At 46.6% G+C, this 27,347-nt stretch overlaps 1 long non-coding RNA gene across 1 annotated transcript; it reads right to left on the reverse strand.

Annotated features, from left to right (window-relative positions):
- Positions 1 to 17,862: 17,862 nt before the first annotated feature.
- LOC125402898 (uncharacterized) lies at positions 17,863 to 25,001 on the reverse strand. The gene is made up of 3 exons (XR_015004376.2): positions 24,545 to 25,001; positions 18,912 to 19,049; positions 17,863 to 18,279 (listed from the first exon to the last, which is right to left on the reverse strand). It is a non-coding gene; the product is annotated as an uncharacterized LOC125402898 (long non-coding RNA).
- Between the last annotated feature and the right edge of the window lie 2,346 nt (positions 25,002 to 27,347).

Genomic DNA, 27,347 nt, shown 5'->3' on the forward strand with positions numbered 1-27,347 from the left:
TAGCTTTTCTACATTTTTTTCATGGGTATCCAAATGAACTGTGATCCAGGAATGAAGCTGAGGCCTGAAAACAGTAGCCCTAGATCACCAGAGAAACGAAAGTTCTTCTATAAAACACCTCACATCACCTGGGATGTCTGCATACTGGAGAATACCGCTTACCCCTCTGAGACTCAGACAGCATCAGCAGCCTGCATTATTTCTTACTTTCTAAATTAAAATTTTAGAAAACAAAACTTATAGTATAAGCTTGTCCCAATTATTGTCTAAAATGTGTTTACAATGAAATTTTGTTAACATGAAATTCAAATTTAGCCCAGTATCCTATGTTTTATTCAATGCAATCTCATTCCAACTTCACACAACTCAACAAGTGAGCACTGTCATTACCTCTGTTTCATAGCGAGGAAGCCAAGGAAAGGATGCTAAGTAGTCCATTCACAGAGCCGCCAGTCTCGAGCTGGTGAACTGGGAACAGCTGGAGCATGGCTGCCTGGATGGAAATTGCTGTAACTACTTTGGAGGATGCTTTGGCGGCTTGCTAAAACAGGAAACATAAACCAACCATTTGGTTCTATCTACCACATAACCCATATACCCTGGAAACTGGCAAACACTTTGGGAAGGTGCTCTGTTTGGGCACTGTAAGGTAAAGACAGAGGACTGCACATGAACACCACACTCAAGTTCATCAAGGCGTGATTCTACAGAGGGGCAGCTGAGGCGTCAGGAATAATTTGGATACCAGAGAGGAACAAGGAAATGCACTTCTGACCCATTCTGAAGGCTGGAGAAAGAAGTCACTAACAGGGAAAGGAAGTCTGGAATGCACTCTCCGGGGCTGGCTTGGAGCCAGAGATATCAGTATTGACTCATGTGCTAGGAAATACACATTCACAGCGCTGCAGAGCTGATGACTCAGCAGTTAAGGACACCTGCTGCTCTTTCAGAGGACTGCTGTTCAGATCCTAGCGTCTACTTCGGGAAGCTCACAACTGCTTGTAAGAGGGAATCTGGCACTTTTTTAGTCTCTGGAGATTCTCACACAAACAAGGTGCACACATACAGATAAATTCAGAAGTGAAAGTAGAGCCTCCTTTGTGTGAGTTTTACACACACACACACACACACACACACACCTGGCATAACCTATATAAACTTTGGATTTTATTTGGACCCTACTTCCTCCCACTAGCTGTCTTCTGTCCCAGGATCCTGCGCTGTATTTAGTTGTCTTGATTCCCCAGTTTCCTCTCATGGGTGACACGCCTCATTCTTTCCGTGTCTTAATGATGCAGACATTTTTGCACATGTCTGACTGGTTACTTGTTAATGTCCCTCAATCTGGGTTTAACCAATGAATCCTCACTAGAATGAGGTTAGGTAGCTTGGAAACGGCCCAATCTCAGGACAATCTCCTGGGACTTCATGGTTTCAGCATGTACTGTAGGGACGTTAACCTCAGATCACTGGGCAAAGGAAGGAGCTGCCACATCCTTCAGTATAAACTCGCTCCCCCTGCAGTTATCTAGCACGGGGTGAGAGGCTTGAAGACCTGGCTTCTGCCTCTGTCCTGAGGTCAGCAGCACAGTGCTGCCCTAATGGTGGCTTTGCTTTCTTCATTTCTGCCACATTTTTTCATTGAAATTCTTGTCAATTTGTTCTTGTTTATTCAGTTATAAGTGTATCAGTGTGGTCTCATGGATTTTCGACTGTTCTGATTGTAGCCAATCTGGCCATCTGTCTTGATACTCAAACTGCTTCAGGTTTGGTGACACATTCAGGTGGTCCAGTGCCCTTTCGACGTGCCTCCTTCGTTTCTTCTTAAATCGCTTCTTCACTTTTTGGCACTGCAGATACTTCATGCTCACCGTGTGTTTCCTCTCTTCCAACCTTAGAAGCAATCAGCTCTCTAAAGCCTTTCTTCCTCCTAATGAGTGGGCAGATAGAAGCTATGATCTGACCAGTGCACGGCCTCACAGGAGTGCACTGTGCTTTTCGTCTCTTCTGTGTGCGTGCATGCGTGCATGTGTGTGTGTGTGTATGCGTGCATGTGCATGTGTGTGTGTGCGTGTGCATGTGTGTGTGTGTGCATGTGTGTGCGTGTGCATGTGTATGTGTGTGTGCATGTGCATGTGTGTGTGCGTATGTGTACCTGTCTTTGCTTCTTATGTGGGTTCTGTTGATCTGAACTCAGATACCCATATTTCCATAGCAAGCATTTTACTATCTGAGCTGTCTCTCCAGCCCTTAGTTTTCCTAACTAGTCTATGGTCCTGTAAGATATTAACAGAAGGGAACAACTTCCGAGTCTAAAGTACTGCCCCCAAGCTATCATTCTGTTCACCCAATCCCTTATTTCAGCAAGGGGGAAAACACACTAAAGCAGTAATTTGGCTCTGTAATTTCACAGTTTGGATTAATAGATGATTTCTCTGTCCTTCCTTTCATCTTAAGTTGGGTCAAGAATTCTGAAGAGTCCTGCTCACACCGACCCTTCTTCCAATTCCTAAGTGAGGGTTTCCCACAGAGTGGACCTGGTGTCCTCGCTGCCATGGCTACCGAGCTGGGAGCCTGAGAGAGCCATGAAGGTGTAGCAGGGCTTTGCCTTACTCAGCGATGGACTTACCTTACTGACTTTGATTCAGAGAAAATGGACTCCCTGAGGTGCCACCTGCTCTCAGAACATCTGCAGAGCCTTGTAGAACTCTCTGAACAAGTTTCTGCTGAGGAATTTTACCCTGTATGAGCCTCAGGGCCTGGTCTTAGGGAGTCTCACTCACTTTATTGTTTGAGGAAATAACGTTCTTCTCAGAATACTGAGCAACAAAGTAACATTAACCGTTCACCTAAAGATGCTGCAAACGGCAGCATCTCACAGGGGTGTGTACTTCTGCCATCTTCCCACCAAGCAGAGTTTCTATTTAGACATAAGATGACAGTAGCAATAACAAAACCAACAGAGCTGCAGTGATGGCTCAGGGGTAAAGAACATTTGCTGCTCTTCCAGAGAACCTGGGTTCGATTTCCAGAACCTACATGGTGCCTAGCGGCTTCCTGTAGTTCCAGTGCCAGGGGATCTGACCTCTTCTTCTGGACTCTAAAGGCACCAGGCATAAATGTGGTGCACATACATACACACAGGCAATGCTCATACAAACACATACATACATGTAGGTAATGCTCATACATACACACACATACATACACACAGGCAATGCTCATACAAACACATACATACATACATACACACACAAGCAATGCTTGAACACTTAAAGAAGTTGAAAACCTTTTTAAAAGTCAAAAACAACTGTATGTATGCATCTGCAGGTGCTTATTTGTGGTCAGAAGATAACCTTGGCATCACGTCACCCTCGCCTTCCATCTTGTTCTCATCTACTGTATATCCCAGACCTGGTCCATGGCCTTCAGGCACTTCTTTCTCCACCCCCATCTCACCATAGGAGCAACTCAACTAGAGATGGTCACTGTCACATGCTGCTGTATGTGTGCTGGGATCTAAACTCGGTCCTCACATTCGTTTGCCAAGAACGTTAGCCACCGAACCATCTCGCAAACCCAGAGTTCCTTCTTTTCATCCTGTCATCAGATATCATAACCCAGTATGTATTATCAGGTGCTTTATGAAGATTAGACTAGTCCCTGACTTCGAGTCCAGTTGGAAAACAGTTAATCATTTATGATAACTACTATTTAGCTGTTACTGGATTTTTGAGACATTTTCTAGTCATGAAGCCCTTGGCCTTAAACTATGGTTGGTCTTTGACTCATTCTTCTTGCCTCAGTACTGGACTGCTGGAAGGAGCCACCATGCCCAGCAAGAGAGAACTACCTAAAGAGAATGCCTCTCTTGTAAGCCTCCGCACTTTCTGTGGATACCCAGGCCTAATCCAGGAGCACGCTTTCCTGAACCAGGGCCACGAGAATGGACGATTGTCCTAAGGGTTTAAACAGACAAACACAAGAGACCTGCTCGCTTGCCAAAGAGTAAAAAAGCCCTTTATTAAACTCAAGTCGGGTATTTATACCAGAAGGCAAGAGGGTTCAAAAGGGCATGGCCCCCTCCCATCAGGAGCCGTAGAATAGATTGATACATTCCCAGCACCTCAGGCAGAATCAGCTACGGGGGAGGCAGGCATGGGAGGCGTGTAGGGCCCGCAGTTGCAGCCTTGTTTACAGGTGGAATTACCATAACAAAGACAGCCAAGTCCTTTCTAAGCTACCCTCAAGTCAGTGCTAGTGGAGAATCTCCAGGGGCCAGAGGTCAAATAGCCCTGCGAAATGCCAAGGAAGAAAAGGGAAAAAGACCTGGATACCTACACTCTCTAGATAATTAGATAAATTCCCTACCAAAAATGAATTACCACCAACATAAACCAGACACTTAGGAAGACACCCTTTAATAGATTTAGGGGCAATCAATCCCATTAATAGATTTGAGATGCATAGAAAGCTGTAGTTGGCAATTATATACTGTCTGAGCAGGATGATGTTCCAACAAACTTTGAGAGTGAGTGGTTGGAAAGTTTATATAAACTTGATAGAGTAGCCCAATGCTGAATCTAATTATAAAACTACTTTTATTTTGCTGGGCAGATGACTCAGCCGATATGGAACCCATTGCACAAGTACCAGGATCTGGTTTCAGAATCCAAGTTAAAGCTGGACACGATTATGCATATCTATAACCCTAGTGCAAGGAGCAGAGACTGAATCCCCAGAGCTTCCTGCCGGACAGTTTAGCCAGCTGGAGAGCTCTGAGTACAGTGGAAGACTCAGAATATCAGGTAGAAAATGATACCAACACAGACCTCTGACTTCCATACTCATGTGCACACATGCACATCCTCCCACATGCACCAGCACACAAGCGTGCACATGAGCTACTTACACACACACAATGATAAAAAAAAAACTTTTTTCCTCTGCTTAAAACTAATGTCCCATGATTTATTTTTACTGTTTTAAAAAATATGCTTATGTAGAGTGTTTGTGGATGTGCATAGGAGCCCAGAAGAGGGCATCAGATGCCATGGAGCTGTGATTACAGGCGATTGTGACCCACCCAGTGCAGGTGCTGGCAACCAAGCTCCAGTCTTCTGCACGAGCACTGTACGCTTTCGCTGTTGTTGTGGTTGTTGTGGTTGTTGTTGTGGTTGTTGTTTTCAAGACAGGGTTTCTCTGTGTAGCCCTACGTGTCCTGGAACTTGTTTTGTATATCAGGCAAGCCTCAAACTCACAGAGATCTGCCTGTCTCTGCCTCTCAGAGTGCTGGGATTAAAGGCGTGCACAACCACCACCCAGTTGCACTATGCGTTTTTAACTGCTGAGCCATCTTTGGTTCCTACTCTCTAACTTTTGTAAGCAATATATGTGGCCTTTTCAGATGTCCTAGAGTGGGGCAAGCCCTCCTTCTCTCTCTACATACTCTTTCTTCTCCTCCTGAACATTTCTGCACTCAAGGTTTTCTTACCAAGACAGTCATGTGTGGACACCCCAACCTGAGTTCCTTCTCTTCATCAGGCTTCCCAAGGCTGTACGACAGAATGGGAGGAGGCATCGAGAATGTGGAGCATCTAGACATGATGTTTCCTCATTCACAGAATGGAGGTGATGAGGATGAGCTACCCCAGAAGACTACAAGAAGATTACAGTGGCCTGGAGCAAACAAACCCTTCTGCACACTGCAGGAGGATTTACTTAGGCCAGAGAGAACAGAACCGGAAGTGCTGCAGAACCCTAAGAATGGGAGCACAGCAGAGGAGGGAAAGGCAGGGGAGAAGACACACCGTGTAAGATCAGGGCACACTCCAGGAACACACTGGCATTTTCTCTGGAAGGTTTGCAAAGGAAAAAAAAAAAACACATTTGGAGACGTTTCCAGAAGGGAAAGATGGAGAGTTCTGACTCCTGGTCGTGGCTGAGGGCTGTGTCCTCCAGCCCTTCTTGATCTTCCTGTTAACCTGCATCCAGAAGGATCACAACTCACAGGAAGAAGGAGGCCATTAAGGAAATCTGAGAAGCTGTGCATCATTGGGTGTAACATGCTAATTTCCAAAGCCACCTCTGCTATCCAACACTCTTACATAACCAGCAATGGGAATGAGAATACGGAAGCTGCATCTTCTGTACCACAGTGGTGTGGATACAGCTGTAAAACATCTGTACAGGAGATAGTTTTGGGGTCTTTCCCGGAAGCTGAACTGCTGTTTAGTCTACTGCCTGGTTTCCAGCCTTACAGAGGACCACCCGGGGGTGATGTTTGCACTCCACAGTTTTAGGATGTTGTGAAGACTGCTGTGAAGGAAAATCAGAACAGAGACCCCCATGGCAAGGGATCTCTATCACTCAAGTTGTGTGTGTGTGTGTGTGTGTGTGTGCACGCACACACACACACACACACACACGCACATGCACGCGTGTATCCTACAGATTCCCCAGTGTCTATGCACACCTGTTTCCTGAGTTCTAGTCTGGAGTCATAAGATCTGTGACAGAAAATGAGCAATAGAGAGAAAACAGAGCCATGCTTCAGTGATAAAAGCCCATCAAGGCCCTACTAGAAAGTATCCATGCCCAGAACATATTCCAAAGGGAGAAGACAGATGGATTAACACACTGATCGCCAACGAGCTTTAGTGCTGGGGATGCCAACATTCACTGAGTCCTCTGTTGGTGCAGGTTCAGCTCTACATCTAGCATAGTGCCTGTGACTTGGAAGAGACATAAAATACATGCTTATAACTGTAAGAGATAAATGCGAACATGTAAACTTACAGCTATCCTTTCAATGAGTTTCCATTCATACATCTTAGCATATTAAAATTTATATGAGTATCCAGGAATCCATCAATAACCTCAAGCTTACATGCTAGAGGTGACAATGTACCAAGGATCCTTTATTTCAATGGGTCACAGTCTTGGCTATTCCTTAGACCCACAGGAGTTTAAAAACCAACATATTGCCTGGTACCCACCCTAGATACTCTGACATCATTCTCTGAAGTTTTGGCAAGGCATTGTAATGTATTGAGAGTCTAAAGACTCCCATTTATAGTCCTGTGGATTGCTCTGGGAAACCAGTAAGACTCAGCTTCCTGTGTGGCCAGCAAGAGCAGCCACCAGGACTGACACGGTCTGTTGACAGTCGATACAGCAAGGACTTGTGCACCAGGTTCCCTTGTCCTGGTATTTATCCAAGAAAGCTTAAATGGTTTTCTGTGCATGGTCAGCTGGTTTTTAGCTCCCATGGTGAGATGCCAGGATAGGAAGTTTTGCCAACTAGTTCTAAGGAGCTAACGGAGTTGCTGTAGAGAGCCACAAACTGTATTGTTTGCAGTATCTGAGCATTCCTCTACTAGACTGCAGAGCTCTGAACACCTCTGCCCATGGCCTGCTCATGTCCTGGGTGGGTGTTGTGTGAGTTGTAGCTCTGAAGGATGATGGAGACTTTACAATGATAGATCTATCCATGGCTTCTCTAGGCTCAAGTGTTCTGAGCAGGTACCTGGTCATCTCGCTGTCAGCCAGTGAGGAGTTCACGTTGGTGGATTCAACAACAGATCCTGCTATTCACAATGTGACTTACTAGTCATATCGTGGTGTGGGAGAATTATCTGTATTCTGTCAATCATGTATTTTAATAAAACGCTGATTGGCCAGGCAGGAAGTATAGGCAGGTCAACCAGACAGGAAGTAGAGGCGGGGCAATGAGAATAGGATAAGGCTAGGGAGAAAGCTCCCTCAGCCACTCCTACACAGACCACCGAAGAGGCAACATGTAAGCTGCCCCCTCTGGAAAAGGTACTGAGCCAGTGTGGCTAACATAGATAATGATAATGGATTAATATAAGTTACAAGGACTAATAAGTAGCCTGACCTAATGGGCCAATCAGTTTATAACCTAATGTAGACTCTGTGATTTCTTTGGGACTTGCCGGCTGTGGGGTACCGGGTGGGATAGAAACCCCAACAAGCTGGCCCCCTCATGTTACAATATCGGACTGGAACAAAGATACAAACTGTGCGCATTTCTGCATAGGTCCTACTATGCTCCTGTGGCATGTTCCTGTGCATGGTCTGTGTGGCATGTTCCTGTGCATGGTCTGTGTGGCATGTTCCTGTGCATGGTCTGGCTGCCTCCTGGTTGATTTCATGTGGCCCTTGAGTAGTTGAATGTAGTTATTGAAGCAATGTCCACTTATGTCAGTCTTTGCAGATGAATCCAGACACAGACTCTTCGAGAACTTGTCAAGGTCAGCTGGACCATGATCTCACTGAGAGACTTGACCAAGAAGCAATCTGCTTCCAAGTTCAGGATTTCCTCAATACCGCTTCTGGTCAGGACCAGGCTATCCCTAACCTTTTGTCACTGATCCCAGATGGCTTCTTGCCGCGTGTCCTGTCCTGCCTCCTGACCTTGACCTGGGTTTGTCAGGCCTGCAGCCCTGAAGCACACACCCTCTAATGTCCCAGGAAACAGACACTAAGAAAAGGGACCTGAAAGGTGATGGATGCGCTTTCTCCAGGTCCCAGATAATGAGTCTGCCCTGCCCTCACCAGCCTGCCCACCTATCAGGTCAGCAGCAAAGCAGTCTGTGGAAAAGCGCTTTGCAAATTGAAGGCCACTGTGCAAACATTAAGCATTTTGCTCATTAAAATCATGGATTCTTGGTTTTCCAGCAAATATATCCTTACTTGCATTTGCCCTTTCAAAAGTCCACACTGAGGCAAAATCCTGTTTACATAGCTTTGTGGCACATTACCCATATTAAACCTTTAGAAATATTCCTTGTACAAGCTAATGTGAGCAGCACACCAAGTGTAAATGCAGGGAAAGCAATCAACGGGAAAAAAAAATCTTTAATCTCCTTTTGTTCTTTTTTGCTTTCTCTGTGTGATTCCTAGTTAGACAAACCTGTGATTTCCATGAACAAACATGTCTCTGATCTCAGAAGTGGGTTCTTTGCCGACCCCCTTGGTTTCCAAAATCACAGGGCAAAGCAAGCTTCCTTCCATCTTCACCCTAGTGCCCCTCCCCTGTTGAGCACCCTCTCCAGGCGTAATCAAGAACCCTGGGTACCTAAGGCTGCTGAAAATGGCTCAGGGTGAAAGCAGAGGTTCCTGGGACTCAGGCTCCCACCGGCTACTGTAGTGGCAGACACGACCTGAACCTGGTCATGATCAGGCTCCCACTTGCTGCAAAGCCAGCACTGTTCTCAGGAGAGAGAACAGTCACACCATTGTCAAGAAGCCCCGGGTTTATCTCTGATTCCTTGAGGCAATGAGAACAGAGATTCCCACATCTCTCTGGCACGGAGACTTGATGCTAACAAAGCAGGGATTCCTGCCCCCCTCCACAGCCCAGTACTTACAGATAAGCAGCCATTCCTCCAGTCACTAGATCCTACCTTGGAGCTCTAATCGTAGCATTCTCACAGGGTGTTCTGCACAGTTGCAGAAGTGTGCACCTTCTCAAAGTGGGGCCCTATGATCAACCAGCAGAGACCCGAGAACCGGAAACCCAAATGGCTGCTGGGTAACCAGGTGGCTAGCTTGAAACTCCCTGTGCTTGTCTGCTCCTGTCTGAAAGGAGAGTAATGTGACTACTTAGCTCTTGTGCCTCCTGAAATGTAAATGATTGGATGTACGTAAAACACTGCCTCAGGCTGTGGCCTAGACAGCACTGACCTGCAGGAAGTTCTAGAAGATGGAAGTCTAGCTGCACTGTCCAGGGCGCAGCACCAGCCACGAGTCCCCTAATCACTAAGACCTTGGATCTTGCTCATTGAATGTTTTCTCAGGTGACATGGTTTCAGGGACCTGATGCTCACTGAGGGGGTCACTTTGTAAGGTCAGAGGAAGCTGTGGTAGAATAGAGAGCAGGTCTTTCAGCTCCACCCTGGGAATAGGGAGACCTCAGCGGAGATGGCAGTCATGGCATATGGACGTCTACTCCTGGGCTGGGTGCCAAGACATCTAAAACCAAACTTCCCGCCAGTGTGACAATTGAATTTAAAGAAAATAAAGAACTGTTTTCATATACACCTAAGGGGACTAAGAGCCACCCATGCTCTGTTATCACCACCATGCCCACTCAAAACTCAACTGCATCAGGAGTGGGACGGAATCACAGACCAGGGTGAGAGGGGAGCTGAGAGGCAGTGGCTGGAAGATGCAGTGGCAGACGGTGGGTAGGAACAAAAGCGTGAGTGCAGGGGAGCAGAGCACCATGCTCATACGAGAGAAAGATAGTCCAGTTGAGAATTCTCTCTGCCTTCCCTGAAGACAATCACACTACAGGTATAGAGGTTTGCAGTGTGCGACCTTGCTCATTAGTAGCCTTTGAACTACAATAGCTAATTCTTTCTGCTGGGCAAGTAGAAAGGAAGACAGATTTTACTCATTACATTATTATTTTTGTGGATAACCCCCCATGGAGCAGCCATGGGGAAACAACTTGCTGACTGGCCAATATTTTATACTTAACTTGCTGACTCCAGGCTCCCCAGTCAAACACACACTGACTATAGTCTCTCGGGGGTCTGAGGTATGAAGTTCTCAACTCAGAGCTATGCTGGACAAGTTAACAGCCATGATTTACATGAGGATACTTAAATGTTATGTTTAAAAATAATTAGAATCAGTTAAAGGTGAAAATTCTATCCCACATCACAGTGGGCACATGAGGCCAGCCATGGACCTGCAGAGGACATGTCTGTCACTACAGTACATTTTTTCATATAGTGTTGCTCTGCATAAGAGAGTTAGCATAGTATATCTAAGAAACTGCTTTCTTTGAGCACCATAACTTATACGTGAGGATCCAGAACCAAGGTCACCCCATTTCTAATCCTACAGAAACACAAATGCCACAGAATGTTCCATATCACTCACAATTAAAAACCAAAAGCAAAGTCCTTTACCCAGCCTTGACGTAAAAATGAAAAGTAAAGTCCTCCCTTACAGCCAACCTTGACATCTCTCTAGAAAGCTTCGAGTGTCCCTTCCCTGGGGCACTGGTGCCATTCTCAGGACCTAGTCACAGCCCAGAGCAGCAGTGTCTTTTGTGTGTGACCATTGTCCGTGGGCAACAGAACATGGGGATCTATGCTCAAGGTGGGGACTGGCAATGCCTTATTGCCAACAAAGATTAAATTTAGGACAATTACAGCTTGCCCCAGGGAGATCTGGTCTGCAGAAGGCAATGACAAGAAGGAGTCACAGTAAGGCTACAGGTAATGGAGAACGCTGAACTGCTCACTCTATTGAAGGAAAAGAGCATGGGGCTGAACTGCTGGGTAGTCTACACTGATGGATTTTCTTCACAATGGGTTGCTGTTCCCCTTCATTTTCCCAGCAATGGCATTCCTTTAGATGGCACAGGAAGGGAGCTTTGAGCATGATGCCGCCACCATTAGAAGCCATTATCTTCTTTAATAGGAGCCAGCTGCAGCATGCCCACACAGACTTTTAGAAGCTGCAGGACCAGAACAGAATCATTTAAGCTCTGCCTTAAAGACACAGGAGCTGCCACACAGCAATGGCTGATAGCAAACAGGAAGAAGGAAGACCCTTGCTCCCACCCTGGCCTGGACCAGGGCTGACTGCCTGAATGATGCAAATTCCTCACAGTGTGTTGTCTTTCTACACAAGGACAATTGTCCCTAAGGTTACATTAATGATGGCTCCTAATTGTTAGGTGTTTCCTGACAGGTTGGTTGTTAAGCACATGCTGTGCCTGACACCACAGAACAGAGCAATTTAAGGATCACAACAAGGAAACAGAACAGGGTTCAACCTCCAGGTGTGGCGAGAGAAAAAGGCCAAGTGGGTGCTCCCATGGGCTTTTTGGTACCCCAAAGTCACGCCCAACCTAGTTCAGCCTCTCAAAGGCCATTGGCTGAAGGAGTTTCCCCATCACCTCCCCCTTTTGTCTAAATAAGAGAGTTCTAAACCCAAAACAAAACTATATACAATAAGAACAGATATCAAGTATAAAAATTAGAACTACAACCAGTATAAACAATATTTAGCAAGAAACATATGTTAAATGTTTCAATAATTATTCTGTCCTAAGGAGTCTAAGTCTTGTATTAGAAATGGCTTGGCTAAAGCGAAGGGCACAAATATTCGGGCCAGGAGGACATTCCTGGGGGGCCTTGCCAAGTCAGCGGTTGAGTGTTCGCCATCTTAGGAGGATGTTCTTGTCCGTGGGCATCTGGCCCCTGGTGAACCCCTTCAACGCTGCACCTGCAGCTGGTGCATGATGGCCTTACGGGTCCCCGTAGCGTCCCCCACCCCACCCCCCGGGCCTGCCCCGGCATTCCCACCACCTGGCCGCCAGCGCTGTGGAAGAGTACAGTTGTGAATTTGGCTCCATGAAGTATTATGCACCGTGTGGCTTTGATGGGGTCTTAAGTTGTGGGCTGATACCCACTGCTGTTGTTCCCCTGGATTTAGTAAAATGCCGCATGCAGGTGGACCCTAAGAAGGACAAGGGCATATTCAATGACTAGTCCATTACCCTGAGAGAAGATAGTGTTTGTGGTTTGGCTAAAGGATGGCCCCCAACTTTTATTGGCCTTTCCATGCAAGGTTCTGCAAATGTGTGGCTCCTCTGTGGATGAGGCAGATCCCATACACCACGATGAAGTTTGCCTGCTTTGAACATATTGTTGAAGCATTGTGCAGATTTGTGGTTCCTAAGTGAACGTACAAAGGCAGAGCAGCTGGTTGTGACATTTGTGGCAGGTTACATAGCTGGAGTCTTCTGTGCAATTGTTCCTCACCCTGCTGATTCTGTAGTCTCTGTACTGAGTAAAGAGAAGGGGAACACTGGTCCCCAGGTCCTGCAGAGACTGGCCTTCAGAGGTGTGTGGAAGGGCCTCTTTGCCCAAACATCATGATTGGCACTCTGACTGCACTATAGTGGTTCATCTATGACTCGGTGAAGGTCTACTTCAGGCTCCCTCGCCCTCCTCCACCTGAGATGCCAGAGTCTCTAAAGAAGCTTGAGTTAATTGAGTACATAGTACATCAGAGAAATATGGACTGAATCTGCTTGTTGATCAGTGTTGAAGAAAGTGCAAAGGAACTTTTATATATTTGACAATGTAGGAAATTGTGGGTTCCTGATATAATTACTGTAGTACCCTTGCTTAAAGCAAGAGTTTCAAACTTACTGCTAAATAAACCCATCCACTCAAGAAAAAAAAAAAAAGAAAGAAATGGCTTGGCTAGATCATAAGAGGAAGGTAACTATGACTTCAACCCTACTGGAGGCCTGAAAAGGAAGATTATATTACTTGAGTAGGCAGGAAATGCAATCAAGCAACTTCTAAAATGTGCAGTAGATGACAGAGACAACTGGCTACCTGAGCAATCACCCAAAGTCTCATTTGTAACACTGGAACAGCCAACTTTGGCTAAGGCCTAGAGTTTCAGAGGCAGGAAGATTTTCAAAACCATCTTACCCTGTCTTGGCAAGGTTTGGCAGTCTTTTTGCTTGTATCCTGCTTGTCCAGTTCAGATGAGATGCATTTTGTCAGTGATCAAGGCAGGGGCAGTTCTTGCCCAAAGGCTGGTTTTGCCAAGAAGAAAACAAGCTCCAAGTGGAGTGTCTTTGATGCTCAACATTCTCTTGGGAATAGATTGGTGCTGTCAGGAGCAATCATGTCTCATGCCAACAGAACCCTAAGTTATTTAAATGACATATTCCACAGTTCTTTGAAGTGGCTGAAGATTACCTATCTATGCAGAATACAGTCTCTATGCATCTAATCTGTAGGTGGAAGCTGTCCATTTCCTGGCAGCTCAGATGTAAAATAATCACACAGAAACTATGCTATTTGTAATGCTGCTTGACCAAAAGCTTAAGCATATTTCCAGCTATCTCTTACATCTTAAATTAACCCATTCCTAATATTTTGCATTTTACCACAAGGCTCGCAGTTTACAGGCAAGGTTACATACAGCACATCTGTCTCCTGCAGCGGCTACATGCTGCCATCAACTAACTTCAGCATGCTGCCTACGAACCTCATTCGTGCGCTCAGCCTCCTGAGAGAGCCAGAGCTGTTCATACAGCTAGCATGAACCAGGAAGCTGCCATTTCTTAAAGAAGTCATGTGGGGGTTTTTGCTGCTAAAGCTGAATCTGGAAGACCTCTCTTAAAGGATTCATGGTGCTCCTGCTTGTTGCCAACTAACAGAGGCCATCTGAAAAAAGATGCCAGCTATCAAGAAGCCCTGCTTAAGTCTGTGCTTTTGTGTCTAGACTTCCTTTCCACGCTCGCTCAGGTTTTATGTGGATGTAGTGAGTTCCACGTTGGTGTGCCAGTTCTGGAACATCTTTGAGCCTGCTATTCCCATGGATCCCATCTCACCAGGAATGGCCATGCAGGCTTTTAGAAACAGTCATGTTCCCTTTGTGCATCAACTGCCAGATCCGTTCTCAGTACTGTGTCTCTGTCGGCTCTAGTTCACTGTGAGCATCCACGAGTTCTGCCACACACGTTCACCAGGATGGGAAAGAGGGAGTGTAATGGTTTAAGTAAAATGCTGCAGGCTCCCCAAGGGGTGCAGCGACAGAAACGTTGCAGGTCCACGAGCAGCAGCAGGCAATGGGCAGTGGGTCTTAAGACCACGGCAGGCCATGAAGGCAGCCAGGTCCCAGGCAGAGAGCCCCCAAGTAGCCAGCGGGGCACAAGGGACAGTGAGTCCCAGGCAGGGAGCCATGCAGCAGGTAAGAGACAGAGACATGGATAGGCATGCCATGCAGAGTGAGGTTGGATATTTATTTAGTCTCTTATGGAAGGGAGGGTGAAGGGGGGGAGAGCAAAGAGAGTGCCAGAGAGAGAGAGAGAGAGAAACACAGAGAAAAAGAGAGAGAGACAGAGAGAGAAACAGAGTGGGGGAAGGGGAGAAGTAGGGAGAAGAAAGAGACAGAAGCTGCCACTTGGAGAGAGAGATGGAAAAGAAGGGACTCAGGCAGGAAGCTGAAATTTGGCTTGCCTTGGCAGACAAGGGAGGGAGTGGGTGTGGCTTGTCTCTTAAAGAGACAGGACAGATCATTACATTCCCATCTCTTTTTTATAATAAAAAGGCAGGAGGTTAGGCACAACAGGTTAAAGAAATTGGGCTGCGGATTCTCAAGACTGCTTCCTGCTTATTTGTAGGTGTCGTTTTTGGGGGAGCCTGAGAAAGCTGGGTGCTGGTCACATTCTGGGGTAGCTGGTCTCTTTGTTCCTGTCTGGTGTTTGTGGTATGGAAATGTCTTGTGTCCTTATACCTGATTAAAATATTGGCAGAACAGAGGACAAAGTTAAGTTTAGGGAAAAAAGTTAGGAACAGGGAATTGAGAGGGTTGTATCCTTTCATTCGGCTCCCTGGAGCTTCTAAGAATTCTTTGGGTTTGTGAAAACAGAAGCTTTAGACAGCAGCAGAATGACTGTGACAAATGTTTTTGCACAATTGAAAAGTATCTTTAAGCCTATGAAAGGCAGCTGAGAGAGAAATCTGATAACTTGTATTTGTCCTCACTCCTTTATAACTTGCACCTTATAACTTGGACTTTATAACACATCTTAATAACTTGTGTTTGTATTTGTTGAAATTTGTTTGGTGAGGTTGTTCTTATAAATGACAAAACCTCTCAGCTGTCAAACTGCATCAGAGATCTTTGAGAAGGAAAAAATTTTGAGTTATTGAATAAAAAATGACAGAGAACTTATTTGGTTGACACCTAGAGCTATTCCTCAGGGTTCTCCATGGTCACTGAGGGTCCTATTTGCCTTTTACTATTTAGTTCAGGGCCTGCTGGGCTCCAGAAGATTCTGTGGGCTAAGAAATTTGCAGGAAGACAAGCCTACCTTGACCTGAGCAGCTAGGCTGTTGATTCCAGCGATTCTGTCCACTGTCTGGTGATTTTCACTTTAGATAAAAGGCAGTTTTTCCCAGTGGTCAGTACTTGGCAGTTGAAACGAAGTGTAGATAGATGTTCTATGCCCATTTGTCTTCTGTCTTTTTGGGAGGAAACAGAGTGCTGCTGCTAGGAGCCAACCTGTCTCTTTTTGTTATGAAAAGTCTTTTATTTAATTGACATATTCTCCAGATCTTTGAGCAATTAAGGGCTCTTTATCAGGTACAGCTACAGTATAGAATCTTCCTGGAGAGCTGGGTCCAATCTTGACTGTACTGGCTCTCAACTTAACAGGTAAAGCAGGGTTGGATTAATTATACCATATTTCTGTAAGAGAGTTAAAAGTACATACCAATTTAAAACATGAGACTTATTGCTTTGTAGTCTGGAATGAGATACAATGAACAGACAATTATAACATTTAACAGTAAACATAGGTGCATTTAAGTTACATGTATGAACACACGCACACTGAATGAACAGAATTGGGTGAAATGGATGTTCTTGGTGGGTCCTACCAAAGGCATGCCACTGCACAAAACACACATGCAACAGAGTCAACAAGAGGAATTTAGAGACAAAAACATAAATAAACTGGGACCAGGGAGGGAATACCTCAGTAAAGATGACAGAATTTGGCCACCTGACCTGGCTCTCAGTTAAGATGGTGGTAAGGTCACCTGACCTCAGTCAAAATGGCAGAAGTTACACGTTGTATAGAAAAGAGACCTAGAGGTGTGATCTGCCCTGTTGCTGAGCCGCCATACCGCAAGCCATGGCAGGAAGCAAATGGCTAGAATTGAAAACAGCTGCCTTGTAGATCCAACCAACTTTGTTGACAGCAGTAGCGGTAGCAGGGACAGTTTGAGGAAAAGTGGAGCCAGTGGAGCCGGCAGGACACTGATGGAGTGAGGGTTTATACCATAGCCGAAAACATGAGATCTGTGAAAACGGTGACACCACAAGGTTTATGGGGGGGGAATGTCTCTCCTCTATAGGTGGGGTATGAAAAGGTGGCGAATACTGCAGGGTTTGTAGAAGAGCGCCCTCTATCTACAGGCAGGGTGTTAAAACCTGACTGACTCCAGTCTGGGTGACTCGGAAGCCAGAGAGGCTAGAGGCCACTCTGAGCGGTCTCTCAAGAATGCACCACACAGCGTGTGCAGTGCTAGCATGGGAGGACTGACCCCGAGGCCATCTGGTCATGTTTTTAGCTATAGAAAGCAGTGAAGGGCTCAACCATAGCCATGAAGGCTGTGGTTGGAGGCTGGAAGGGGGAAAACTCACCACTGAAGCTGCTGGTGTGTGTAGAGGTCAGCACTCAGGCAGATAGAACATGTGGTTGTTCTGGAGAAAATACCTGGTTCCAGGTCCCGACCCTGAGAGAGAGGCAGGAGGGCCTACCGAGTCCAATGGCACCAAAGTAATGGTTTAAGTAAAATGTTACAGATTCCCCGAGGGGCACAGCGGCAGAAATGCTGCAGGTCCCCGAGTGGCAGCAATGGGCAGCAGGCCATGAGACCATGTCACAGGTCCCTGAGTGGCGGCAACCAGAGGGCAGTGGGTCCTGAGACCACGGCAGACCATGAAGGCAACCAGGTCCCAGGCAGGGAGCCACGTGGTGGGTGAAAGACCGAGACGGATGGACATGCCATAAGACCATGCTGCAGGTCTCCAAAGGCAGCTGGTCCTTGGCAGGGAGTCACGCAGTGGGCGAGAGACAGAGACATGGATAGGCACACCATGCAGAGTGAAGTTGGATATTTATTTAGTCTCTTATGGAAGGGAGGGTGAAGGGGGGAGAGCAAAGAGAGTGTCAGAGAGAGAGAGAGAGAGAGAGAGAGAGAGAGAGAGAGAAACACAGAGAAAAAGAGAGAGACAGAGAGACAGAGAGAGACACACACAGAGAGAAACAGAGAAGGGGAAAGGGGAGAAGTGGGGAGAAGGGAGAGAGAGAAGCTACCTCTTTGAGAGGGACAGGAAAGGAGGGGACTCAGGCTGGAAGTTGAAGATTAGTTTGCCTTAGCGGATGGGGGAGTGGGCATGGATTGTCTCTTAAAGGGACAGGACAGACAATTATAAGGAGTGAAAGAAAATACTACCCCACGCCTTTGCCTTCCAGATGGTGAGGACTTGACAGTCTATTCTCTGACTGACTCAATGATGTCCCTCAGGCCTACGAAATACCCACAGTGGTGTATAGATGGGCCATAGGTGCAAAGGGATTCCAGTTACAGACTGGATCTGCGCTCACCTGTGCCAGGTCCAGCAGGAAACTAGAAATGCATGGAAGTCCCTGGGGCTGCAGTCATCGTTCTTCATCAGACAGTCATCACTCTGCGACACAGTGACACAACGCTTAGGACCAACAACCTCCAGGAAGGCTCATGGTTCTAGAGGTTTCGGGCCACAGTTACCTGGAACCACTGTTCTGGGCTATGATGAGGAAGACCATCCTGGTAGAGAGCATGGGGATAGCAGGGCATCCCACTTCGTGGTGGCTGGGAAGCAGAGAGTGAGGAGGGACCCCAGACATGGTATATCATTTACAGGCATGTTACCAATAAAAACCTCACTTCTTTCAAATAGCATCAGATTATGCATCTATCAGTTGATAAATCCATCCATTAGGTCATCTGTCACATGATCCAATACTTGCTGAAAGCTGCACCTCTGAATATTGCTACGGGGATGAAGTCTTCAAGGCATGCATTTTAGGGAAAATTTTCGTAGCTAAGTTCTTAAAACCTCCACCCTGCAGGAAAAGGAGAATTGTGCCCTGTCCAGATGATGAGACAATGTTCTTATATCTTAGAATCTCATGACCGTACTGCCGTGCTTGGCTGTCACCAGGTCTTTGCCAGCTACAGCCACAGTTGTTTGCCTGTGCATGCCCCTGGCTGGTGAGCATCTGGGCTTAAAGAAGTTTGAAGAAGCTGCCAGCTGAAGCTATTCCTCTGGATACTTACAAGAGCTCCTCTGCTGTGAAGGTCCTGAGAAGCAATGTTGTGAAACAGCTCAGCTCTTTGCAAACCTTCTTACTTGTGGAAACAGCAGGAATTCTGTAGGAAGTGCTGAGCAAGACCCATCATGCAGAGGAGAGAGGTCTGGAAGGCAAGGGACAATCACCTGAGAGGAGGCCCCTCCAACATCTCTGCAGCCTGTCCTCTTTGTTTTTGTTCAGTTCTTCATTACCCGTTTCTTCTAGATAAAAAGCTGAAATTAGTCATTTACTTAAAGCACTGCTTGCTTATACTGCATGACTTCCCCTCTGCATGGAACAGAATGACCTGGAGAAACAGCTGAAACAACCTGCCCACTGCCATGCAGGCTTCTGAAAAATCTTGCTTGCTTGCCTGCCCCACCTTGTGGTTGAGAATATAAAATGAGAGTACCAACTTGACCCAGGCTTGATGGCTTCCGGGAGCTGTACTGGGTCCCCTCTAAAGGTGAAATCTCTCCTCTGCTCTCATGGGTGTCAGTGCTTTTTCCAGAAAGATTCCTGGAACACCACCACATGGGGAACCCTTGGTGACCAAAGGAAACAAGCCAAGAGGGTCCTGACAGAGTCAGGAGCTGGGAGATCAGGCTCTTGATTTTCTGAGAAGAATTATCACTCCGTTCAAAGCCACCCATGCTGAAGGGTCACCCTGGCATCTGGAGAAAAATTGACTCACAGGCTGCAATCACCAGAGTTGTTTGTCCCTCTGTGTGTTTTATTCTATGTGAAGATAAGGGGACACAGGACACATTCACTTCCTCCCCAACCTTTAGCATAGGAACAGAATTTGAGAGACTCTTAGTTCCCATTCTCCTGAATTTTTAACAGGATGAATGTTTCTATTACAACTCTAGAGAGTTGTGCTTTCCCGCCACCTAGCCTGGAGGTGATTCATCCATCAACCACCTTAGTGAGAAGATTGCTTTGCCCATCCCCAGAATTTTGATTCAAAAGAAATCTGACAGTTCCCCATCCCAGTTCTGGGCCTGGATGAAGCAGAGCCTCGGAGCAGTGTGAGTGTGGTGGCACAGGTGTGCCTGCTGGACTTACTCGTTCTCAAACTCAACCTCATATTATAATAACTTGAGCAGTTCAGGCTCAGGGTGAACCCCAAGTCAACCAGAGCACAGTCCGGAGGATGCATACCTTATCTCTGCTTTGTGAAGCTCAGGTGGTTCTGTGGACAGTCTGGTTTGGATAGATTAGAGAATAATTCACTCCTATTGAGAAGATGCTTCCATAATATCTGGCGGCAGGCAAGCCTATAAGGCATTTTCTTAATTAATATGAGAGGGATATAGGGATAATACCACCCTATACAGGTGATCTGGAGTGTCATAGAAAAGTCCAACTGAGCATGCCATGGTGGGCAAACCAGTAAGCAGCACCCCTCCATGGCCTTACCATCAGCTCCTGCCTGGTTTGGGTTCCTGCCCTAACCTCTTTCAGTGATGGACTGCAATGTGTGAGGGTAAGCCAAATAAATCCTTTCTTCCCCAAGTTGTTTTGGCCATGGTGCATATCACTGCAATAGAAACCCTGACTAAGATGTTCACCTTAATGGAACATTCTAATTTCTAGTGGCTGCGTAGGGAAACTAACTAAAAAGGATCTGGCATAATGTTGTCACTGCAGGTGTTCCTGCAGCTGGGTGGCTGGAGCAAGCAAGCTTGACCTTGTGGGGTGCTCCTGCAGCTGGATGGCTGGAGCAAGCATGCTTGTTTGCCCTTGCAGCAGAGGGGCAGGGACAGGAGAGTCACATGACTTAGGAGGTGTGTCCCAAACCAGGTTCCAAGACCTTGTCTTTACTGAGTTTCCACTTCTTTTGAGTTTACCTGGCCTGGTGGCCTCAGCCTGTTGCCTGTCCCAACCCTCTGGTGGTACAGGGACAGTTACTCCTCTGTTTTCCCTTGGTGTCTCTCACAGTTTACAGCTTAAGCTTCCCCTCTGGGATGCTCTCCCAGTCCTGTCCCAGGAATGGCTTGCTACCTGTGATGCTAGACCCCTAGGGTATTTACTCCCTCAGTCTCTCAGGCATCTAGCCACTTCTCAATCCAACACACTCCCTTGTTCAAATTCTACCCAGTTTTCATTTGACCCAATGTCCTACCCTAGTGCTCTGTGTGGCATAAATATCATGTCTCCTCTGTCTACTCTCACTCATACAGAGTGTATCCCCTCAAAGCAAGCAGTGAGCACTCATGCCTTCCTTCAATGGGCAGCACCATTTCTCTCTGGTCCATGGCCATTTGTACTTCCTTAGTGGCTCCCTACTTGCTGGCTCACACAGACAGAGAACACACTATCCTGACTGTAATGATTGTTCTGTCTCTTTAAGAGACAAGCCACACCTACTCCCTCCCCTATCCACTGAGGCAGGCTGATCTTCAACTTCTGTCCTGAGCTTGCTCTCTCTTTTCTGCCTTCCTCTCAGAGAGGCAGTATCTCCCTCTCTCTCCCCACTTTTCCCCTTTCCCCGCTTCTCTCTCTCTCTCTCTCTCTCTCTCTCTCTCTCTCTCTCTCTCCTCTCCCCCCTTCTCCCTTCCCCCTCCATAACCCCTTGAATAAATATCCAACCTCACCACTCTGCATCGCATGCCTATCCATTTATCTGTCTCTCTCACCTGCCTGCCGCCATGACCTGGAGATCTGCCACGTGGTCTCGTGCGCTGTCCCTGCTTGGGACTGTCTGCTTTCTGCAGCAAGCTGCTGAGGAAACTTGCAGCAAATCCATTACATTTGGTGCTGTGACTTGGATAGGCTCTCCTTCCTCAAATCTCTCTCCCAGGGTTGGGATCCTGAACCAGGTACTTTTTTTCACAACCACATGTTCCATATGCCTGAGTGAGATTTCTACAATGTAATTTCTTATACCACCAGCTTTAATTGGTGAGTTTCTCCCATTCTACTATGGTTGCTTCCCTCAGCTCGTGTCCCGCCACTTTTATGGGAGCTTTCTAGCTACTATCAGTGGGAGCTTTTTAACACTGTCAGCGCACAGGCAAATGGACCCTGGCATGGTTACTGCTGCCAACAAGACTGGTCAGATCCATGAGGCGTCTTTTTTCAATTCCAGCATTTTGCTCCCCTCTGAGGCTTGTGGTGTGGAGTGGTGGCTCAGCACTACTACCTCAGCACTAGACCACGCCTCTAGGTCTCTCTTATTAAGCTTAAAATTCCTGTAGCTCAAAAACTTTGACTTTTCCATACAACATGTGACTGCTGCCAGTTTGACTGAGGACATGTGACCTCACCATCATCTTAGCTGAAGTCAAGTGACTTCACCGCCATCTCAACTGAGTGTCTTTTCCATACAACATGCGACTGCCACCATTTTTATTGGGGTCAGGTGATTTTGTCGCCATCTCGGCTGAGAGCCAGGTCAGGTGACCAAGTTCTGCCATCTTTCCTGAGGTGTTCCCTGCCTGATTCCCCAGTGTTAACTCTATTGCATGGGTGACCTTACCGCCATCTTGACTGAGAGCCAGGTCAGATGACCAAGTTCTTTCATCCTTACTGAAGTACACCCTGCCTTGTCCCCTGGTTTACTTATGGTTTTTTTTTTTTTCACTAAATTCCTTTTGTTGACTCTGCTGCATGCGTGTTTTGTGCAGTAGCATGCCTTTGGTCCACCAAGAGCATCCACTTTGTCCGATTCCTGTTCACTTTCTCTGTGTGTCTTTATACATGTAACTTAAATGCACCTATGCTTAATGTTATAATTGCTCATTGCATCTCATTTCAGACTACAAAAGCAATAAGTCTCATGTTTTAAACTGGTATGTACTTTTAAGTCTCTTACAAAATACTTCCTATTTAATGCATTAAGCTGTTCTCTACTATTTTCAGTTCTGCCATTAACCTTATATTGCAAGCAGTTTTTCTTCTTTCTGTCTTTTTATGAGTGTTAATCTTACCTGTTAAGAGCCAGTACAGTCAAGCTCAGATCCAGCTCTCCAGGCAGAGTCTATACTGTAGTTATATCTGATAAACAGCCCTCAACTGCTCAGAGATCGAGGAAATACAGCATTTAAATATTTAATTATTAAAAACTTTTCATAACAAAGAGACAGGTTGGCCCCTAGCAGCAGTACTCTATTTCCTCCAAGGAAGACAGAAGACAAATGGGCACACAACAACGTCCATCTGCAATTCGCTTCAACTGCCAAGTGCTGATCATTGGGCAAAATTGCCTTCCATCTAAACTAAAGATCTCCAGACATGGACAGAATCGCTGGAATCGACAGCCTATCTGCTCAGGTCAAGGTAGGCTTGTCTTCCTAGAGATTTCTTAGCCCACAGCATCTTCTGGAGCCTGGCAGGCCCTGCACTAAACAGCAAAAGGCAAATGCAACCTTCAACAACCATGAAGGACCCTGAAGACTAGCTCTGGGTGCCAACCAAGTAAGTTCTCTGTCATTTTTTAATTAGTAACTCAAGTAAAATTTTGTCCTTCTCAAAGATCTCTGATGCAGTTTGACAGCTGAGAGGTTTTGTCAGTTTAAAAGGACAACCTCAGCAAACAAATTTCAGTAAAATACAAATACAAGACCTGCAAGTTATAAAGGTGTGAGGACAAATACAAGTTATCAAACTTCTCTCTCACGCTGCTTTCCATAGTCTTAAAAATACTTTTCATTGTACAAAAATATTTCACAGTCATTATGCAATGTATGTGTCTAAAACTTCTGTTTTCACAAACCCAAAGAATTCTTGTGAGTTCCAGGGAACCGAATTGAAGGATTCCCCTTAAACAGGTCAGATACATCCCCCTCAATTCCCTGGTCCTAAATTATTTTTCCTTAATTTAACTTTGTCTTCTGTTCTGCTAATACCTTAAACAGGTGTAAGAAACACCAGACATTTCCATACCACAAACACCAGACAGGAGCAAAGAGACCAGCTATGCCAGGATGTGACCAGCACCCAGCCTTCTCAGGTTCCTCACAAAGACGACGCCCACAAATAAGCAGGAAGAAGTCTTAAGAATCTACTGCCCCAATTCCTTCAACCTGTGGTGCCGAACCTCCTGCTTTATTATAAAAAAAGAGATGGGAATGTAATGATTGTTCTGTCTCTTTAAGAGCCAAGCCATGCCCACTCCCTCCCCTATCCGCTGAGGCAGGCTGATCTTCAGCTTCCAGCCTGAGCTTGCTCTCTCTTTTCCATCTTCCTCTGGAGAGGCAGCTTCTGCCTCTCTCTCCCCACTTCTCCCCTTCCCCCACTTCTGTTTCTCTCTCTCTCTCTCTCTCCTCTCTCTCTTTCTCTTCTCTCTCTCTCTCTCTCTCTCTCTCTCTCTGCTCTTCTCCCCCTTTCCCTTCCCCCTCCATAACCCCGTGAATAAATATCCAACCTCACTCTGTATGGTGTGCCTATCCATGTATCCGTCTCTCTTGCTTGCCCGTCGCTGTGACCTGGAGACCTGCTGCATGGTCTCATGTGCTATCCTTGCTTGGGACTGGCTGCTTTCCACAGCAAGCTGCCAGGGAGCTTGCAGTAAATCCATTACACTGACCCCTGCTTAGCTTTTTCCAGGGAGGTGCTGGAAGGCCCTGACCGCATCTCAAGGGTTGCTAGGTACAAAGGCTGGATGAGACTTACCTGTCTGTGTAGCTTGTCTTTCCACACAAATCAAAATGGAAGGGACCAAAAGCTGAAAGTCTCACAGGTAATCAGAACTCTCTGCTACTTGTTTCTCAGCCGCACGGACTCAAACATGAAGGCGTGATGGATCCTGCTCTGAGGGACCTACACCTGAATTTACATGGAGAGCCTCCTCAGGTGTTGTGGTAGTGGCGGCTCCATCTTGATATGAAGATTCTTTCGGTTTCATGAATTTTGTTTGCAAATACTTAGAAAGACACAAACTGGGGCACATTCTGCTGTACATTCATCCCATAATATTTTTCAAAGGGAAAGAGTATAGGTTAAAAAAATGTAAAACTGAGAGCATTCAGTTAATAACATTATCTGTGTGAATGGCTGATGTCAGGGCTGTCCCAGGCCATCTCCTCCGCAAAGGACATGCCCTTAGCACCCCTCTAACCTGTTCACAAGAACAGATCTGCTCCCAAGGGTCACCACATTAAAAACCGCTGTAACTGCACAGGCCCCACCCACAGCTGAAACAGGTGGCTGTCCCTGGCCCTGGCCTCTGCTTCCCTTCTGCCTGGCCCCTCCTCCACTTCCCCCAGGTGCCGCCCTGTATATTGACTTTTAAGGTCCTCACCCAAACTAAAGTCATTTCCTCTTCTGGTCCCACCCATCCTTCCCGCAGCTGAGAGTTAGCTCTCAGATTTCCGGTGAGGAAGTGCAAGTTTACGTTTGTTTGAGGGGAGGCGAGGAGGGAAAGGAGGGGCTTTATTATCTGAGCTGTGACCTTTATGGGTGTGTCTCCCTCCAGTCTGTCAGTACACAGACTTCCGGAGGACAGGCACTCTTGCCTACCCAGCACCCACGTGGCAGGGACAGTGGAAATCGGGGGCATTTGAATAACCGCACCCTCTCTTTGTCCTTCTGCTGTCACAGGACCCCCTTCTTTCAAAATGAGAAGTTCCCTTTGAAATGCAGACCCAGTGGGGAATCTGAACCTTAGTCCTAACAAAATGAGAAGACTGGAAACTTAAGTTCTTTGAAGGCCTGGCAGCTGCTTCACTGAAGATACATCTTATAGGTGGTGGTTCTAAGGGCGTCCCTAAGAGGAGATCAGTGCTGACTGAGGCAACCTGGATACAGGGAAATACAGACTTGTGCTGCGCTTTGGTCCTGACCACTAAAGCCCCTGTTCCTAATCACAGGCCATTAGCGGCTCTCTCCTGAGCCAGCAAACACTGGGAACAGGGGAGGTTGAGAAGGGACCCAGAGACTAGGTAAGACAGCCTAATATTTTGTAGAGGAAAAATTCCAAGTGGACGAGAGTTGAGTGACTTGAAAGAGCAGTTACCAAGTCTGGGTTTGGATGATTTCTCAGTTGCTAAGTGTATCCGCCTTTCTTTGTTGAGCACGAAAAATTGCAGCAGGCAATAGCGACACCTGCTGTTCAGAGCTGCTCTGACCAGACAAGGAGCTCCGGCCCTCACAGTGTTTCCACAGAAACCAGGCGCTGCAGTCCGGGTTATCTTCCTACGTGGTATTGGGGTATTTTATTTTTAAGACAGAGCAAGCACATCAGGCGCTTTCTTCGCTACTCATATATGCTGGCTAGTAGTCACCATAGCATTCTCGGACCAAATGGTACAGACTAGAGGGACCCACAGCTCCCTCAGGCGCAGGGACAGGACTTAAACATTCTTGAGTACCAGATTCCGCTAAACCTCTGCTAGCAACAGTCATTAACAGCTCCTTTTAATTTTAATTTTTCCTTACATTAGCTAAGATCGGGTGCCAGGGAAGCTTTGCTCCCTGGTTAACAACTGTTAGATGCTTCCATTACACTTCAGGTACCTTGAGTGAGAAGTTGTCAGTGGCTTTGACTTCAGCAGCTGCTGCTTCCTTCAGTCTGTGCCGGGCACTTCACTGTCAAAAGTCTCTGTGCACTCTAAGTGACTCTGCAGCCTTCTTGCTGCAGCCAGAGAGGGTGCATCCCTCTGAGTGGCCCCGGAGAAGACCCTTGATCAGTTCAAATAGAGTCATTTGCATGAAGCACTCGGCTGTGGTTGGAGCAAACACCCTTGATACAATAGTAGGGTTTTCCGTTTGCTTTTGGAGTTCCTTGGGAGACATCTCCTATGCCTCCCAGCCATTGAAACATTAGGTCCAATAAAAGGCTTCTGTGGGGTGTCCCCCAAGCCTGCCTTTTGTTATTAGAGCATGCTGATGTGGTAACACAAGAGAATACAGTGAGGGTGGCACCTGAGAGGCGGGGGAGATGGCTCAGCGGTTAAGAGCACTGACTGCTCTCCTAGAAGACCTGGGTTCAATTCTTAGTACTTACAAGGCTCATAACTGTAAGTCCAGATCCAGGGGATCTGACACCCTCTTCTGTGTTTCACAGGTAGCAGACACACATGTCATGCACAGACATACATGGAGTCAAATACATATACACATGAAATAACAAAAGTTATTTTTTAAAAGAAGGTAACTGAAGAATTTGAGAGAGCAGCCAGAACAGATGTGATGGGAGTAGGGTCTTCAGAGACAACAGGAGACGGCAGAAGTAGAGGAGGGGTGAATACAGGCAGAAAGCAAGAAGACAAAAGAATATGAAGAGCCAGAGAAGACAACTGTGAGACCCAGTTGTTGGGAGAATTCCAAGGAGCTGTCAAATCCTAGTGTTCAGTGGTCTCAGATTCTGGCTACAGGGGAGGGGTAACGCTTGTTGCTGTGTGGCTCTGTGCTAGCACCCACGCCTGTCCAGGAGCCGTAGAGTTCTAGCAGGTGTCACCTGCTGCTGCTTGCTGCT

This window comes from Myodes glareolus, chromosome 11, assembly GCF_982192425.1.
Source record: "Myodes glareolus chromosome 11, mMyoGla1.1, whole genome shotgun sequence".
Lineage (NCBI taxonomy): Eukaryota > Metazoa > Chordata > Mammalia > Rodentia > Cricetidae > Myodes > Myodes glareolus.